At 38.0% G+C, this 18231-nt stretch overlaps 1 long non-coding RNA gene across 2 annotated transcripts; it reads right to left on the minus strand.

Moving 5' to 3' along the window:
- Nucleotides 1-6857: 6857 nt before the first annotated feature.
- Nucleotides 6858-15966, minus strand: LOC311011657. Of its 2 annotated transcripts, XR_014596917.1 has the most exons (6): nt 15819-15966; nt 15170-15313; nt 14724-14818; nt 9883-9931; nt 9527-9606; nt 6858-8470 (listed from the first exon to the last, which is right to left on the minus strand). It is a non-coding gene; the product is annotated as an uncharacterized lncRNA (long non-coding RNA). The 2 variants fall into 2 exon arrangements; XR_014596918.1 differs by having other exon boundaries at nt 8453-9931.
- Nucleotides 15967-18231: the final 2265 nt, after the last annotated feature.

Consider the following 18231-nt stretch of genomic DNA (forward strand, 5'->3'; position numbering starts at 1 on the left):
TGGTCCCAGGAACGTTGCGGACCGGAGTGACTACTGCCTGGAGGATTACTGGCCAGCGGAGGACTCGGCGGTCCCGAATATTACATTTCAGAGCAACACACAACACGAAGCACAAACGGCTGTTCAGATCATGCCAGTGTACCAGCGCTGTTCTGTTAGATTAAAATGAAGGCACAAAAAGCATCTATCTATAAATATACATATATATATATACACAAACATAGTGACGTGAAACGTTTACATTCAGAGTAGAAACGTCTTTTTACCTGGTAAACTGGAAAGAAGCTCCGCACGTTAGAAGAAGAACTCAGCTCTCACTGCCTGACGCTCTTCCGGTATACAGGCGCACGTGTCTCCCTGCCCCGCCCCTTTTGTCCGAATTTCCCGCCATTTGAAGTCTCCGGGGACTCTCATTGGTTGAGAGCAGCGCGTTTCCCTTCTGTGGAACCGATTGCCAAAGTGTTGAAATTAATAATAGTTTCACTTTGTTTTCAGCTTTCATAGTCTCGCCATTATTTAATATCGATTAGAGCATGATATATATATATATATCTATATCTATATCTATATATATATATATATATATATATACATACACACATACTTGTACTATATATACATACACATGTCTTTATATAGAGTGAAAATTGCACTGTTACTTTTTTTTTATATCAGAGCCTACATGTAAGTACATCAAGGTATATCCATTATGCAGAGTGTAATCACCTTCTGTATGTGGGTTGTATAAAGTACCCCAGTGGAGAAAACGGTGGTGGTCTTCCGAGGATGAAAGTCCACATGTTAGTTAGAATCATGTTAGTTTTTTTAGCTGTAGTCATGGGTGTCAGACTTATTGTATGAGGGTGGGACAAATTCCATCCACTTTCTAAAACAATTACTTTTGGACCCAGAAATCAGAAATTGCAATTGCATGTGAGCACATATATATCTTCTGAATTAGTCATGGAATCCATTCATCTACTATTAGCTTTTTAATATTTTCAAATATGTGATAAACAGGAGCTGGCCGTTTTACAATATGTACCCATATTTCTTTCTCATGTTATAGTGGGATGAAAGTACCAAACCATGTTAAAATACATCAAAATAAATTAAATTACATCTGAAATGATCAGCATGTGTGCCATGGCTGTTTACGTCAACACAGGATTTGGGTATTATTTTTACTACTGTGAATCAATCAAAACACAAACCTAGGAATAGAAAAAACAAAAAACTGCATTAGTTATAAATATATTTATTTATTTAATAACAACATGTTGGCAAAACTGGATAGATCACACTGGATGTGACAACCCAGCAAACATTTTCTCAACCTGTGTCTAGATGAAGACGTCCAATCGACGTCGCGTCACGACGTGACTTTAATTCGACTGTTTTTCGACATGATAACATTAGGGGGAATACGATCTCAAAGAAAACATATTTAACTGAAAAAACACTGTCAAGAATGATTTCCTCTATCTACTGCTGTGTCGAGATGCAGATATCCTATCATGTCGGGACGTCTGATTAACGTCGGGCAGGCAGGTTGATCTGACGTCTACCTGAGGGGCTGAAATGACCGTCATTTAGACGTTGTTTCAACGACATATCAACGCACGAATGTTAAAAACTATTCGAAATAATGGAAATATGTTCGTGAATTTAAGAAAATAATGTAGTATCATATTGGCAATGTGGGCTAAAATGTTTGTGATTCGAGCATCCATCTAGGAACTATTTTTCTTCGCGTAGTTAGCGCACCTAGCGGTTTCCTACGCATGCGCAAGAAGAACTTTGCAGCGTCAGTTGACGAGGAGGAGACACAGACACCTGTGAAAGGTGAGTTACTAAAAGTACTGTAATTTAAAATGAAACCGTGTTTGGTAAGACATTATACGTTTATCAGTTGCATGTTAGAGTTTTGATTGTGTTGCTGCATCGTGTATTGTTACAGATAGCTGTTTTTTTGTTGCTTTTATCCGTAACCGAGCGGCGGCTAGCAGCCGAGTTAGCTGCCGTGTGAAACTAGCCCTGAGTTAGCTCGCAGGCTACGTGAGGTACTCGATGCTAAACCGAGCCGAACATCTGTGCAACTCTCGGTTTAGCATCGTCACAGAACCATAACACTTGTGCCAGGCCTATAGGTGTCGCTTGACATACACCTAAAACGTGACGGAGCATGCGCAGAAGGTTTTCGCTCTATAATTTGTTCTTGCCATCTATAAAGTGCATTTAACATCTGAATAGGTGCTCTGTAAAATGTTTTTTTTTTCTTATGCCCTCTCTCCAGCTGCTGTGAAGAGATGGAGTCCAAAGGCCACAGATGCAGAAATAGTCTGTGGGTGCAGTCGAATAGTCTTTTTTGCTTAGGAAGGTTCCTAACTGAAGAAGTGACCCGGAAGTAAACAAGTGGCCGCCATGATAAGAGCTGTTCGAATTCTCTAAATGCAAAGGAAAGGAGCTCCAATGCTTCCTTTCAGAGCTCCTTTAGCAAAGGATGCAACGGACCTTCCTATGCGATAGGAAAGGAGATTACGCCGACCCACAATTCTTTGCGAGAGCAACATTTAAAGTGCCGCACACCTCGGCCGTTCATGAAAACAAACGATATGTGCATTTACATATTTAACAATGACTTTCATGCAGACATATAGTAATTGGAATAGTGATAATAAATGTGTGGACAGTGATAATAATTGAATAGTTTTTATTTATTTATTTCAATCATGTTACAAATGTTTGACAAAAACGAAACTAAAACCACAAATGAAAAGTAAATAAAACAACGGTCAAACAGGAAGGAGGGGCTGCTGGACCTGAAGCCGGTCAGTGAACCAGCTGTTTATAAAACCAACATGGGGAGAAGTGGACGATGTGCTTTTTGTAGTCCATTATTGTAGTTTCTCCAGCGCAGACGCACGTCAATCGCCGGTGCCGATCATCAGCTGTCAATCATCAGCGGCCGCGTTTTAATGACGTAGCTTAGTGAAAGTCCGGTCGGATTCTCTGAACACCGCGGTCGACTATTCCTAAGTCCTTTTGAGTTCTCCTATCGCCTTTCCTTAACCCCGTGACGTTTTCCCCAGAGGTCAAGGGATAGGAGATAGGAATAGGAGTTAGGACCTTATTTTTTGACTATTCGACTGCACCCTGTGATTCAGAACCACCTTAAACATGCCCCAGAAAGGAGCGGGGGCAAGGGGCAGACCCCCACAGGACTGCAATAAAAAGGAAGTCAATAAAACATTTGTTCCAATATACATGTTCGTTTTTTATTCCATTATTCAATACATAGATAACTCATTACATATATCTGGTCCTGAATGCTGTCTTTTTCTTTTTTACCTGAGATTAGTCCATGTACTACTTGTATTTTACAGTATGGGTGAACATTACTTGAGTATTTTTTACTTTATCACAGGTGAGTTTATTTACTATGAAAGTTTTGACCAGGTTCACCATTCCTGTGATATTTTAAGTTTGCAAATGTGAAATTTGCTGGTGTTGTCTATTGGACTTTTTGACCTCTTTGCATTTTGAGGATTTTTTTGCTGAAATTGATAAATTAATTTAAATAGTTGTAGATTAGAGCATTCCCAGCTGGCACCAGACGTCACTTAGACGTCATAGAGACGTTGGCCTCGTACGTTGAATAGACGTTAGTATTTAGTTGAAAATGAAAATCGGGTTAACGTCTAAACTTAACGTTGATTTGATATCAAAATCCAACGTTAGACAGATGTTACATTTTTACATTAAATCAATGTCTGGTTTAGACGTTAACCTGATTTTCATTTTCAACTAAAATATAACATCTATCCAACGTTGGACTTGGACATCAAATCAACGTTGGTTTTAGACGTAAACCCGATTTTCAATTTAAACTAAAATATAACATATATCCAACGTTGGACTTGGACATCAAATCAAAGTTGGTTTTAGACGTTAACCCAATTTTCATTTTCAACTAAAATATAACATATATCCAACGTTGGACTTGGACATCAAATCAAAGTTGGTTTTAGACGTAAACCCAATTTTCATTTTCAACTAAAATATAACATATATCCAACGTTGGACTTGGACATCAAATCAAAGTTGGTTTTAGACGTTAACCCAATTTTCATTTTCAACTAAAATATAACATATATCCAACGTTGGACTTGGACATCAAATCAAAGTTGGTTTTAGACGTTAACCCAATTTTCATTTTCAACTAAAATATAACATATATCCAACGTTGGACTTGGACATCAAATCAAAGTTGGTTTTAGACGTTAACCCAATTTTCATTTTCAACTAAAATATAACATATATCCAACGTTGGACTTGGACATCAAATCAAAGTTGGTTTTAGACGTTAACCCAATTTTCAATTTAAACTAAAATATAACATATATCCAACGTTGGACTTGGACATCAAATCAAAGTTGGTTTTAGACGTAAACCCAATTTTCATTTTCAACTAAAATATAACATATATCCAACGTTGGACTTGGACATCAAATCAAAGTTGGTTTTAGACGTTAACCCAATTTTCATTTTCAACTAAAATATAACATATATCCAACGTTGGACTTGGACATCAAATCAAAGTTGGTTTTAGACGTTAACCCAATTTTCATTTTCAACTAAAATATAACATATATCCAACGTTGGACTTGGACATCAAATCAAAGTTGGTTTTAGACGTTAACCCAATTTTCATTTTCAACTAAAATATAACATATATCCAACGTTGGACTTGGACATCAAATCAAAGTTGGTTTTAGACGTTAACCCAATTTTCATTTTCAACTAAAATATAACATATATCCAACGTTGGACTTGGACATCAAATCAAAGTTGGTTTTAGACGTTAACCCAATTTTCATTTTCAACTAAAATATAACATATATCCAACGTTGGACTTGGACATCAAATCAAAGTTGGTTTTAGACGTAAACCCAATTTTCATTTTCAACTAAAATATAACATATATCCAACGTTGGACTTGGACATCAAATCAAAGTTGGTTTTAGACGTTAACCCAATTTTCATTTTCAACTAAAATATAACATATATCCAACGTTGGACTTGGACATCAAATCAAAGTTGGTTTTAGACGTTAACCCAATTTTCATTTTCAACTAAAATATAACATATATCCAACGTTGGACTTGGACATCAAATCAAAGTTGGTTTTAGACGTTAACCCAATTTTCATTTTCAACTAAAATATAACATATATCCAACGTTGGACTTGGACATCCAATCAAAGTTGGTTTTAGACATTAACCCAATTTTCATTTTCAACTAAAATATAACATATATCCAACGTTGGATTTCGATATCAAATCAACGTTGGGGTTTGACGTTAACTCGATTATCATTTGCAACTAAAATATAACATCTATCCAACGTTGGACTTGGACATCAAATCAAAGTTGGTTTTAGACGTAAACCCAATTTTCATTTTCAACTAAAATATAACATATATCCAACGTTGGACTTGGACATCAAATCAAAGTTGGTTTTAGACGTTAACCCAATTTTCATTTTCAACTAAAATATAACATATATCCAACGTTGGACTTGGACATCAAATCAAAGTTGGTTTTAGACGTTAACCCAATTTTCATTTTCAACTAAAATATAACATATATCCAACGTTGGACTTGGACATCAAATCAAAGTTGGTTTTAGACGTTAACCCAATTTTCATTTTCAACTAAAATATAACATATATCCAACGTTGGACTTGGACATCAAATCAAAGTTGGTTTTAGACGTTAACCCAATTTTCATTTTCAACTAAAATATAACATATATCCAACGTTGGACTTGGACATCAAATCAAAGTTGGTTTTAGACGTTAACCCAATTTTCATTTTCAACTAAAATATAACATATATCCAACGTTGGACTTGGACATCAAATCAAAGTTGGTTTTAGACGTTAACCCAATTTTCATTTTCAACTAAAATATAACATATATCCAACGTTGGACTTGGACATCAAATCAAAGTTGGTTTTAGACGTTAACCCAATTTTCATTTTCAACTAAAATATAACATATATCCAACGTTGGACTTGGACATCAAATCAAAGTTGGTTTTAGACGTTAACCCAATTTTCATTTTCAACTAAAATATAACATATATCCAACGTTGGACTTGGACATCAAATCAAAGTTGGTTTTAGACGTTAACCCAATTTTCATTTTCAACTAAAATATAACATATATCCAACGTTGGACTTGGACATCAAATCAAAGTTGGTTTTAGACATTAACCCAATTTTCATTTTCAACTAAAATATAACATATATCCAACGTTGGACTTGGACATCAAATCAAAGTTGGTTTTAGACATTAACCCAATTTTCATTTTCAACTAAAATATAACATATATCCAACGTTGGATTTCGATATCAAATCAACCTTGGGGTTTGACGTTAACTCGATTATCATTTGCAACTAAAATATAACATCTATCCAACGTTGGACTTGGATATCTAATCAACGTTGGATTTTGACGTCGACCAGTTTTTAATTTTCAACTAAAATATAACTCAACTATCAGTACTCCATAGCCAGGCAGTTAAAAGGAAAGCCCACCTCATTACACAGGATCCCACCCACCCCCTGCACAAGTTCTTCCAAGTTCTACCATCAGGCCGCCGGTATAGAGTACCCCTATCTAAGAAAAACATACACAAAAACTCATTCATACCCACGGCCATAAACAGCTTAAATAAACAATGAACAATGGACAAAGGAACCCTGACGCACTGTCACTTTACACTTCACACTTTTATTTAGTTATTTTTACAGTTTTTAATATTTATACTTGTTTTAAGATCTATACACACTGTGTGTGCTCTCAGAGATTAACGTTGTCGTATGAATGTCTATCAGTACATTTTCATGTTTGTATGTCGAGCCACGTCAAAGACGATTTTCTGTTACGACAGAAAATAAAGTTTTCTGAATCTGAATATCCACCGTTGGATTTTGATATCAAATCAACGTTGGGGTTTGACGTTAACCCAGTTTTCATTTTCAACTTAAATATTACATCCATCGAACGTTGGACTTTGATATCAACTCAATGTTGGATCTAGACACCTAGCTGACTTGCATTTTCAACTAAAATATAACATCTATCCATCATTGGATTTTGATATCAAATCAATATTGGGTTTCGATGTCAACCAGATTTTCATTTTCAGCTAAAAAATAACATATCCAACATTGGTTGTTAATGTCAAATTTACATTAGGTTTAGACATTATCCCAATTTTCATTTTCAGCTACAATACAACATAGGTATGCAACGTTGGATTTTGATATCAAATCAACATTGGGTTTAAACATCAACTCTTTTCAATTAAAATATAACATCCACCCAACATGTGAATTTTAAGTCTAAACCACTTTGGGATTTGACGTCATCCCTTTTTCGACAAAACTCCAACATACGTTATAATTTGATGTCAAACGGATTTTCATGTTCAACTACATTTCAACATCTATTTAACAGTATAGTTTAATGTCAAACCAACGTTGGGTTTTGATTTCAACCCATTTTTCATTTAACTAGAATTCAGTGTCTATCCCACATTGGAGTTTGATGTTTAAACTTTTGTTGGTAAGTATTCATTTAGTTTCAAGTAGACAATGTTTAGTTGTATGGGTAAATAAGACTGGTTAACAAAAAGGCTTTTTAATAAACCACTTGAGAATATTTAAAATTTTAACAAAATTTTAACACATTTAACATTTAGAGAAAAACAGTTAACATTTAAAAACAATGATTATTTAAAACGTAACTTTTAAGGCGAGTCCACACCGGACCGACTGCCCGACTCGTGGAGTTACTTAACACGGCAGACTCGAACAACGACTTGGGCGGTTCACACCTACGGAACTACAGCCGACGCCATACGTTCCGCGCTTGCGCGAGATGTAATGTCTCCAAAACAACAGGCGGCGCTAATCTGTATTGTGGGCCAAAAAACACGAAAACCGGAAGTAGGCGGTCCTCTCTAGACCACCTTCTTCGATTCTACTGGTTATCTGGTATGTTTACATCGTCACTTCCGGGCTTCACTGATTCGCTAGTCAAGCTGCTAGCCTCCACCAATCAGAATGGTAAAAGAGTCACCGATTCACATGGCGGATTACACATTTGAATCGGCTGAAATGAACGCCGACGTGGGCCGATTCGAGCGACCACACCAAGCAGACTCATGTCACGGACGCCGACTCTCACAACGACGCCGATTATCGGTCCGGTGTGGACTCGCCTCAAAACAACAATTAACAACATTTAAAAATAACAACTTTTAAACAACAGTTAACAACATAAAAAAAAAAAAAAAACTGCCACCACCGCCCACCCTGTCTGGGGCATATTTGAGGCAGAAGGAGAAATCTTCGCCTTCGTCTCCTCCTCTCTCCCTGGAGTCTTCAGGACACTCTCTGTAAGAAATATTTGAAACTTCAGAGTACAGGACAAGTAAGGCTACAGTAAGAGTAAGGGTGAATTCCAATTCTTATTTTCATCCCCTAGCCCTTAACCCTTGCCCCTTGAAATAGTACTACAAGGGGTAGGGGTTGAAAGTCAAGCCCTATGAATTGGGACACCCCTTCAACAATCACATAGGTCATCAGTAGTCTCTGTTGGCTTTCACGTAAGCAGCGTGACAAGTTTTTGCCACAAATCCTGTATTCAAAACCATGTTAACTTAATCAAATTTAATGCAGACGGATTTGTTCATTTCAAAACATTTATTGATGTAAATGTGGTGATTTATGTACGGAGACTACAGAGCCCCCAGGCAGCGCTGCTCTTCTGTCCAATACACACAAAGCTTCACTTTTAATTCAAACAAACTAATGCAACTGCCACAATTGTTACATTTCATCAATGCGACCAGCATTTGTCACCTAAAAAGAATGTAACCAGCCGGCAGTAAACCTCTAAAAACCTGCGGGTAAGTTAATTAGCGATTATCTTTTCTCCCGGGATGACGACGGAGGTTGGCCGGCCGACGAGCTCTCCAGACGGGCTGCTGCCTCTGTGACAAGCCGTTGATCTGCTCCACAGGTGGAGCTTCACTTCTCCGAAAAACATCGGAGCAAACTTCTAAACAGCCGTCATTTGGGTAAACTAACCGCCACATTGGGGATCTAGACAGTTACTGTCTCGCATGAAAAAATATTAAAACTTCAAGCGATGTAAAAACAGCGCTACAGCGAGAAATAAAACAGCTTTTCGTTTTACGGCTACCACTGCCAGTTGCCGTGAGATGCATTCTGGGAAACTTGTCATACCCCTCAGTTTGAAGTGTGCCTCTGAAAAATCTCCGTTTTAAGGGCCAGATCGCCCTACCACTTCCCCTTAATCCTTGTCTGAACCAGAATCGGAACACCACCACCACTTCACGTGAACGCGCACGAGCGAGCAAGCGCGCGAGAGAGAGAGAGAGAGAGAGAGCGCGCATATCAAGAGAACACTGAAAATATGCTTTTTACCTGTAATCACACCAAATAAACGTAGATTTGTGAAGGCAAGCTTGCCCCTCCCTCCTTTCATGTTGAAACGGCTCATCAGCCTGTGGATACAAAAAGGAAATGACTAAAAAGCCCAAATAATCAACTCGCATAATTTTTAACTGGTTAATTTTTGCTAACAAAGATGTTATGTTTAATGTGGACATCACAGAGGTTCTACTGGTGGTGCTAGAATGAGGGTCCATCCAAACTGTCAGGATTCATTACCTGGCAAGACCACCGTCTCAACATTGGACTGGTGTTGATGCTTAAAGGTCAACTGCCATTTTTTACAACCTGGACCTTGTTTCTGGCATAAAATACGATTGTTTACTCACCCAGATAACTTTGGTAGCCGGGTCGACGCAGGTCAGTGAGCCTTTCCCACTGCCAACAAAAGACGATTGTTAGCGGGTTTAAATGGGTTTTTTGGCCAATGGGAAAGGGGTATTAGCTTTTTGTGGCTGTGAATGCATGTTGTGGGAAACTTTTACACCTATTACATTCCCTGCCTAAATAAAGCGCATCTATAGTCACCAGCAGAGGTCCCTATCAGCACCCACAGTGAAGACTGACACGGCTTTGAATAACAACAAAGTGTTAATAATCATTTGAAAATAAGGATTTATGATGAAGATGATGACTTTACTGCAGCTGATGTTTAGTCACAAGGTTGCACAGTTATTAAATGAACAGTAGACCTGGGGTATTTACAAAAACATAGCCAGACCTCAATTAATTGATCATTACAGCTCGCGGAGACCGCAGGTTTTAGCTATTTGTTTACCTTTTTTCCAACGTCAAAGCGAACTCTGTACAAGACCTAGAAAGAAACGGTTTTGGGGCAGTGTTTAGCTCAGTTGGTAGAGCACCCGCCCCATGTGTTGAGGCTATAGTCCTCACTGCAGCGGCCCCGGTTCGAATCCTGCATCGAGAGGCCCTATCCTGCATATCATTCCGCCCCTCTCTGCCTCCCATTTCCTGTCTCTCTCTCTCTCAACTGTCCTGTCCATTAAAAGGTGAAAAAGCCCCAAAAAAACATACTAAAAAGAAACGGTTTTCGCATGGTTGAAGAGTAAATTTCACCTAAAAAAAAGGGCGAGTTTCTCTGCAGTTTCATCTGTTAGCACGAAGTAGAAGAAGGGAGGCAGCAGTTACTCCCAAAAAATGGAGCTCCCGCTCTAATCTCAGAGAAAAACACACTTTTGTGTTAGGCAGAGGTTGCGCTAGACTTTTTCGTTGTCTGTCATTTTGACTGACAGGGTCATAAAAATCCTGTCATAATCTATTTTTACCGGTCACTTTAATTTTTTTTAATTATAATAATTACATATTCAATTGCATTTAATTTTAATTCATTTTTAATGAATATTCAGTCCAAACAAGCTGAACAAATAATCCACGCCGTGGATACACACATCAAGCAGAAGAATATGTAACTTTTCTCCGCAGTAACAAAAACATCTGACTGTGTGGCCCCAGTAGCTACATATGAACAATGAACAGTTCACCTGTGGCCTAAACGTACAGTCTCATGCGGCGTTCACACCGGACGCAATAGACGCGCCAGACGCTCCATTCGCGCCGCCTCCGCCTGAATCGCGTGTCATCGCGCCATTTACATTGGTTTTCAATGTAGAGTCGCCGCTCAATTCGCGTCTATCGCGTTCGGTGTGAACGCCCCTTTAAGTAGAATGGAGTAGGAGCGCACTCTGCTGGATACTAAGCGCAACAACATTTAAACAAAAAAAAAAAAAAAAATCGGTTGTAATCGGCGTCTTTTGGCAGATGTTGATTATTTTCAAAAAGGCTATAATCGGCCGATTAAATCGGCAGGCCGATGAATCGGTCGGGCCCTAATTGACATGCCATCTGTTTCTTTTTTGTGTATTTTATTATCTCACAAGTCTATCACAGAATAAAGAACATACTAAAGCTCCTCCGATAATGCACAAATTCATTCATTTCATCTTCACAAGTGTAGAGGTTCACAAAAACAAGCTGCATTATGCAGGTTTAGTTTTTATTTGATTTATTAATGTATTTAGCTACACCAATGACTGTGCTATGTGTTCATATTGTAACAATGGACTTACACGTACTAGGTTACATTACATTAATAGTTTTTTCCCCATATGTAAGGCCCCATATTAGGGATGTCCCGATCCGATATTTGGATCGGATCGGCCGCCGATATTAGCAAAAAATGCATATCGATATCGGATCGGCCTGCACGGGAAAATCCCGATCCGGACTCCCGATCCAGTTTTTTTTTAAACTCCGGTCCGTGTTTTCCAGCGCACCGATGTAGGTAATCCATTCCAGTTTTATTCCGTGTTTCCCCAAAATCCGGTCCGCGTTTTCCAGCACACCTAGCGCACACCTCGCGACCTGTCCAGCATCCACTAAACAACAACAAGACGGACTTGTCTGTGCATGTCCAGTGTTTCCCCTACCATTGTACAGGCCATAAAATCAATACGCCAAAAATAAGCCACCTATCAATTCATTCATAAATCAATAAACATTTACATTAGGAGCGCCTCCGCGCAGCACAGTAGACTTGCTCCGCAAGACGCGCAGCCACAACAATCCTCGCCGCGCGCTCCCGCTACGTTCTCCTTCGTGTCCTTTACGCGCTTGATGTTGTTCTGATGCCGCTCCGCCTCGTTTAACCACCACGATGTCGCTTTCTACTTTGAAAACACGGAGTTGACACTGTATTTTGATAAGCTGTTGCACTCTTCAGACTCGTGGTGTGAGCGGAACCGGACCGGTACCGGAACCGGACCGGCTTCCGCACTGCCTGCTCGCACAGATCCGCTCGTGCGCTGATGCAGATCGAGTGTTGTCGATAAATATATGCACTCCTTCAAAACAACATCAAGCCATATTGTGTGTAGTATTAGGACGTGATGACGTGTGTACGGGCTAAAGCCCGTTTGGGCTGGAGCAGTGTGAATGCAAAGCAAGGGACTCCCTGTGGGGGGAGGATTGTTTTTGATAAGCTGTGGAACTCTGAGTTAACCTATTTCTACCTGAATTTCTATGAACTACCAGGCTGTTGAGTAAACCTATAAATTATATTTTACTTGATAAAATAAGACAATATATGCACTCATGTCGTTGTAGTGTTTTACAGTATCTGTAGCTATTAATGTGATGCTCATCATTTTCCAGACATATTTTTCCAGACCCTAATTTTAGATAATTTCCATCAACCGGCATCTTTAATCTTTAATACATGCTTGGATCGGCCGGTATCGGTATCGGCCGATACTAAAAGCTACAATATCGGTATCGGATCGGAAGTGCAAAAAGCTGGATCGGGACAACCCTACCCCATATGTTAGCAAGAGATGTAGTTGAAAGGAAAATTGGATGGTGGAAGACAAAGATTATGTTTTCAATGCAGATATGCCCCACCAAGCATATGCAACGTCATGGCTGTGTGCAATAAATGCAAATGTAGCACTATTATAAATATTACAAAGCAACGTGATTGGATAGGCTTGACTTGGAAGCATCTGAGTCAAATAATCAATTTTAATTGTATGTACATTTATTTTTACCATGACGAGCTATCCTGATTCAAAATTAGACACATATTAGTCAAAATTGAGTGAACTTTGTGGACTCAAATTCGTCTTTTTTGGGGGGTATATCACCAGCATAACTAGGGCAGTTGCAATTAAATTCGGGAATCGAATATAATTTGAATAGTAAAAAAATCAATACTAATTGAATGCTGAAATTAATATTCGTATGTGTGTTTTTGTTTTGTTTTTATAAACGTCTAACATCAGCAAATCTTACTTATCTAGAAAGCTGTCAGCTGTTGGTAATTCAACATATTTATTGGTAATGTTTTTGGAACGCCCTCTAGTGGACAGGAAGTAAAATGGCATTGGCAACGTATAAGCCTGTGTAGTGTAGTTATAATAATAATAATAATAATTATAATAATAATAATAGGCTGAATTTGAGAATTACAAATTTGAAAATCATTTGAATATTGAGAAAAATATGGAATGAAATTCGAATAGGATTATAGAGGCAATTTGACAGCTCTTATCACAACCGTCAGAGAAAACATAGGAACAATAAACAGCCTACTTTTTTACTGACCAATCTCATGTCTTTCCGACAGAGGTGTAGCCAGGAGGCGGGTAGTTTAGCTTTGAATTTTGGACAGAACCAGGCTAGCTGTTTCCTTCTATGCTCTTGATATCAATCAACTAATCCAATTCTCAAGAAAGCAAATGAGTGCAATTCCCAAAATATATTCCTTTAAATGATAATGAAAGCTGTCATGTAGACAGTGACGTAGACGGTGTGACTGAAGAATCAGTTCTTTGATTCGAGTTAAGTCACTGAGGCGTGGAATCGGGTGTCGACTGCAAATTAGTAGATTCTTATTCAAATATAGTTTTCCTTTTGCCATCTGTCCCAGTGGCCGCAAATGATTACGGGCTTGGCAGCAGGAAGCCTGTTTTGTTCTATGGTGTTTAACATGAGTCTCCTGGTTCAATAGCATCTCTACTGGCTACATATAACTGCGAACCGAAGTAACAACCGGTCGCATGAACCGCCGCTCATGACTCACTCACTTGTCGACCGAGAGCCGCGAAATCAGACCGAAACAACAACCAGTCGCATGAACCACCACTACTCAGTACTCCTTGACGACCCAGTGCTGCGGTGACTCAGACCATAATAAGAACCGGTCCCATCTATGATATTGCGAAGTTTTAATGCAGTAAATGAAGCGGCGAAAGTTTCTTTGTAATACATAAGTCAACTTTATATGTATAGCACATTTGAAAACAGGAGTTTTACCAAAGGGATTTTTAAACTGCTATGAAGGTAAGATTTGGACTGTTGGTGGCAGATGAGATGATTTTATTCCAGGTTTAAGTGCAGGGTGTAGTTTGTTAATGTAGTGATAGATATGAGAGACAGAGCACACAACACTGACTGACTTGATCTGAGACTTGGTGCAGTGCTTTCTGATGCATTAAAGGGGTTAGGAACATCCTTTCCGAGATCATTTATTTATCAGACATACCAATATGACTTAAATTGGGTCAGCTGTGAAAATCATTATGTTGGTTTTGGTACATTTTCAATTAAATGCCCAGCCTACTACAGCTTGCCCATAAAGAATATACCAACCCACCTTGCAGTTGTAGAACAGCTGTATGTCGTCTTCTTGTCGCAGCACTGAGGACACCAGAGAACTGCAATCCGGTCAACATCGATGTCTTGTGTTTGCTGTAGTTACACATAAGAGAAAAAGAGAACAAAATGCTAAAATACCAATCATATATATTTACACCTTTCTGAAGACATTACTGTGTTTATTTTTCCTGCTTTTTACAAGGGATGTCCCAAATACATTTTAAATATACAGTTTATATGACACACTGAATTAATGCAGCTGTAACCTACTAAATGTGACACACAAAGTTGACACAAGTTTTAACACAAGCATCCAGATCCAAAAATTTGATGGTCCTTATTCAAAATTATAAAGCTGATAAGCTAACTTATGACATAAATGAATGTTTAACTTCGAAAGGGTTATTTCAGTTTATAATGAAACATTACATTTCTATAATTTACCTGAGAGTACAACTTTAAGATGAAGAGATCTTCGAGGCCCTTCAACCAGATTTTCCCTCCATCTGGCTACAGCCAAATGATCTGTGTGTTGATCCAATGCAGCATACAGTACAACTCTCAGAAGCGTTGGCATTCTGCATAAACCTAAAAAACACAAAGTGACCTCACTCAGCATCAAAATCATCCCATTAATTATATCTACTACATTCCACAGGTCAACATACATATATAACTTCATAACAACCATATAAAAAAAATATTTTTGTGGAGTCATTGATGTATAAATCCCGAAATAGGCCTATATTTGTGAATCCTTCTGTGTGCATTTATTAATATGGACACTGATCTGACTAACGTGTCTTAAGCTAACTCCGTACATGGAACAGCGTATTTCAGTCACTCAACCCACTACCTCCGTTGTGCAGCATTTCTCACAGCTACAGGTCTAACGTTGCTACTCAAACGTCGGTCTCGTTAACGTTAAATACAATGCTGTAAGGAGTCAGCACAGTAAGCAACTAGCTAGCAACTTCTGACAACACGTTAGACATAAGTCGTTTGGCACAATGTCAAATAAACATGAGTTTGTGGTCAACAAAGTAAGTTTAGTCACACAGAGTAATCACTTCAATAAGTATTGTACACTTACCGTTTATGAGCGAGTGTCTCTGGCGGAGTCCAGTCTGCAACACCAGTCGGAGACGGAGTCAGGCGGTGAAATGTCAGCAGCCGTTAACGATCAAGTTCTGCTGGCTCTGATTGGCTGGCAGGCGCATGATCAGCGCATGGGCCAAAGTCTCCTCTTACCTATTGGTCCACGCCTGAACTTGAATTTTAAAAGAATGCGCGCCTTTCCTTACAGAAAATAACTACAACATGCATATTAGGCATACAATAAATGACATGAACATTTGTATATGTTTTTTTATATATTTATTTGGTGAGATACACTCAGGTTAATTTAGATAGTGTATATATGTATGTATGTATGTATGTATGTATGTATGTATGTATGTATGTATGTATGTATATATATATATATAGTATGTCCACACTGTATCTATCTGTTATTTGATGTAGGATAATAAAATGCTTATCTCATCATCTCACCCTCAATATGCAGGCCACTGTCAACATGAATTCAGACAAGGATTTTGGCTTTTATAGACCATAAGCCTATTAAGCCCCTTGAGGTGATAAATGATTTGTGAAATTGAGCTGTAGGTTAACCCAGATTTTGCTTGAATTTGCTTGGCTCATTTTGTAATTGTCACAAGATAGAAATTATGCTTGTGTAGGTACAGTATATCTGCTTGCTTGCTATGACTCATAAATCACAAATGGCCTGTTGGCCATAGCTTACAAAGCTCAGCTAATTATATCTGAGGTGCACACCAGGTGAGGATGTTTAATCATGTTTCTGTGAGTTAGGGTTGAGTAGACTGCTGGTTGGACTCAGGTTCATAAGTATTAACATTGTCCTAGCATGTCCTAGCTTTCACGATCCCCTCCAGCTCATCATGCTCAAAATATCAAATGAAAGGCATGGACCATTTACATTTAGGTCATTTAGCAGACACTTTTGTCCAAAGCGACCAGGTGGCATTATTACCAATATCTAAACTTCTGCACCTCACGCTTGTTGTGTAGGCCATGTAGCATATGTGCTTACTTGCAGCCATAGCTGAAGGTTGTTTTAGTTTGTGTAATGTGAGGGGTATGTAGTTGAAACTCAGCCCTTCCAGCTCACATTGGTGTGCAAGCGCAATCTGCAAGTTCTTTGACACCAACCTGGCCGGCAGCACACACTGCAAAATATGTTTTCATTGTGCAAAAGTCTAATGATGGTAAGAGGAAATAGAGATAATGCTGACAATAGTTTGCATGGGCTAGCATCAACATGAACTACTTCTCAACCTTCAGGACAAAGGTGTTTTCCAGTCACCTATGCTAATGTTAGTCAACATGGTAGCCTAATGCATTAGCTAAATTACAACAGATAACATACCTTGCTTAGCAAAATGGTCTAACTTGTTATAAAATGAAAATTAAGAGTAAAACGAATAGGTCATTATTAAAAATGTGAGTCATAGCCACATAGCGTTAACTCGGCCTCTTTCAATTGGATTTCTTCCCTCATACATTTCTATTGACATGGTAGTTAACCAAAGTATATTTACACTTTTGCACAAATTTACACAATTTAAAGTAGGTTTCACAGAACCTATATATTTTATATATGTGTGCTAAAGAAATAGTTCTACTCAACCTTTAAATGTAATGTTGCTAAGACAAACTTTTACTACATTTTCTGTAAAAACACAGACAATTGTGGCAGTTGTATGTTAATATAGCAACATATTTTTGTGTTACTCATATCTCCGCAACTCTTGTTTTAATTATAGGTTTTTGTTATGTAAAGTGAACACAACGTTTTTGTCAAACAAACATAAAACAACTGAGTAGATATTGTTTACATCAATTTGTAAGTTAAAATAATTACTAAATGTAAACTTAGTGCGCATGTTGTCCATGTTGTCCATTGAGCATAACGATATATGCCGTTTTAACATTAAATATTTACGTTATGTTGTTGTAAACAGTATAACAGAAATGTAGGGATTTTTTCTACTCAAAGATTTTAATTTAACCAAACAAAGGAATCTAAATTGGACTCAACCTTTAAATTTAACGTTGCTATGACAAATGTTAACTCAATTATGTGTACTAGAACATAATAACTTCTTAAAGACACATAACATTTTTTATGTTTTATGTTAAGACAGCACAACATTTTTTTGTTCAGCATAACTTTGCAACTCTAGTCATACTCCTACTGTGTTTTTGTTATGTAAAGTGAACACAATGTTTCTCATTTTATTGAACAAGAAAGTGACAACTTGTCAAATTAACATAAAAAAACTGAATAGATATTTTTTACGCCATTTTGTAAGTTAAAACAATTACTAAATGTATACTGAGTTCACGGTTTCTATGTTGTCCATTGAGCGTATACAATATATGCCATTTTAACATTAAATATTCAAGTAGTGTTGACTCAA

Source organism: Eutrigla gurnardus, assembly GCF_963514095.1.
Source record: "Eutrigla gurnardus genome assembly, chromosome: 3".
NCBI classification, from domain to species: Eukaryota; Metazoa; Chordata; class Actinopteri; order Perciformes; family Triglidae; genus Eutrigla; species Eutrigla gurnardus.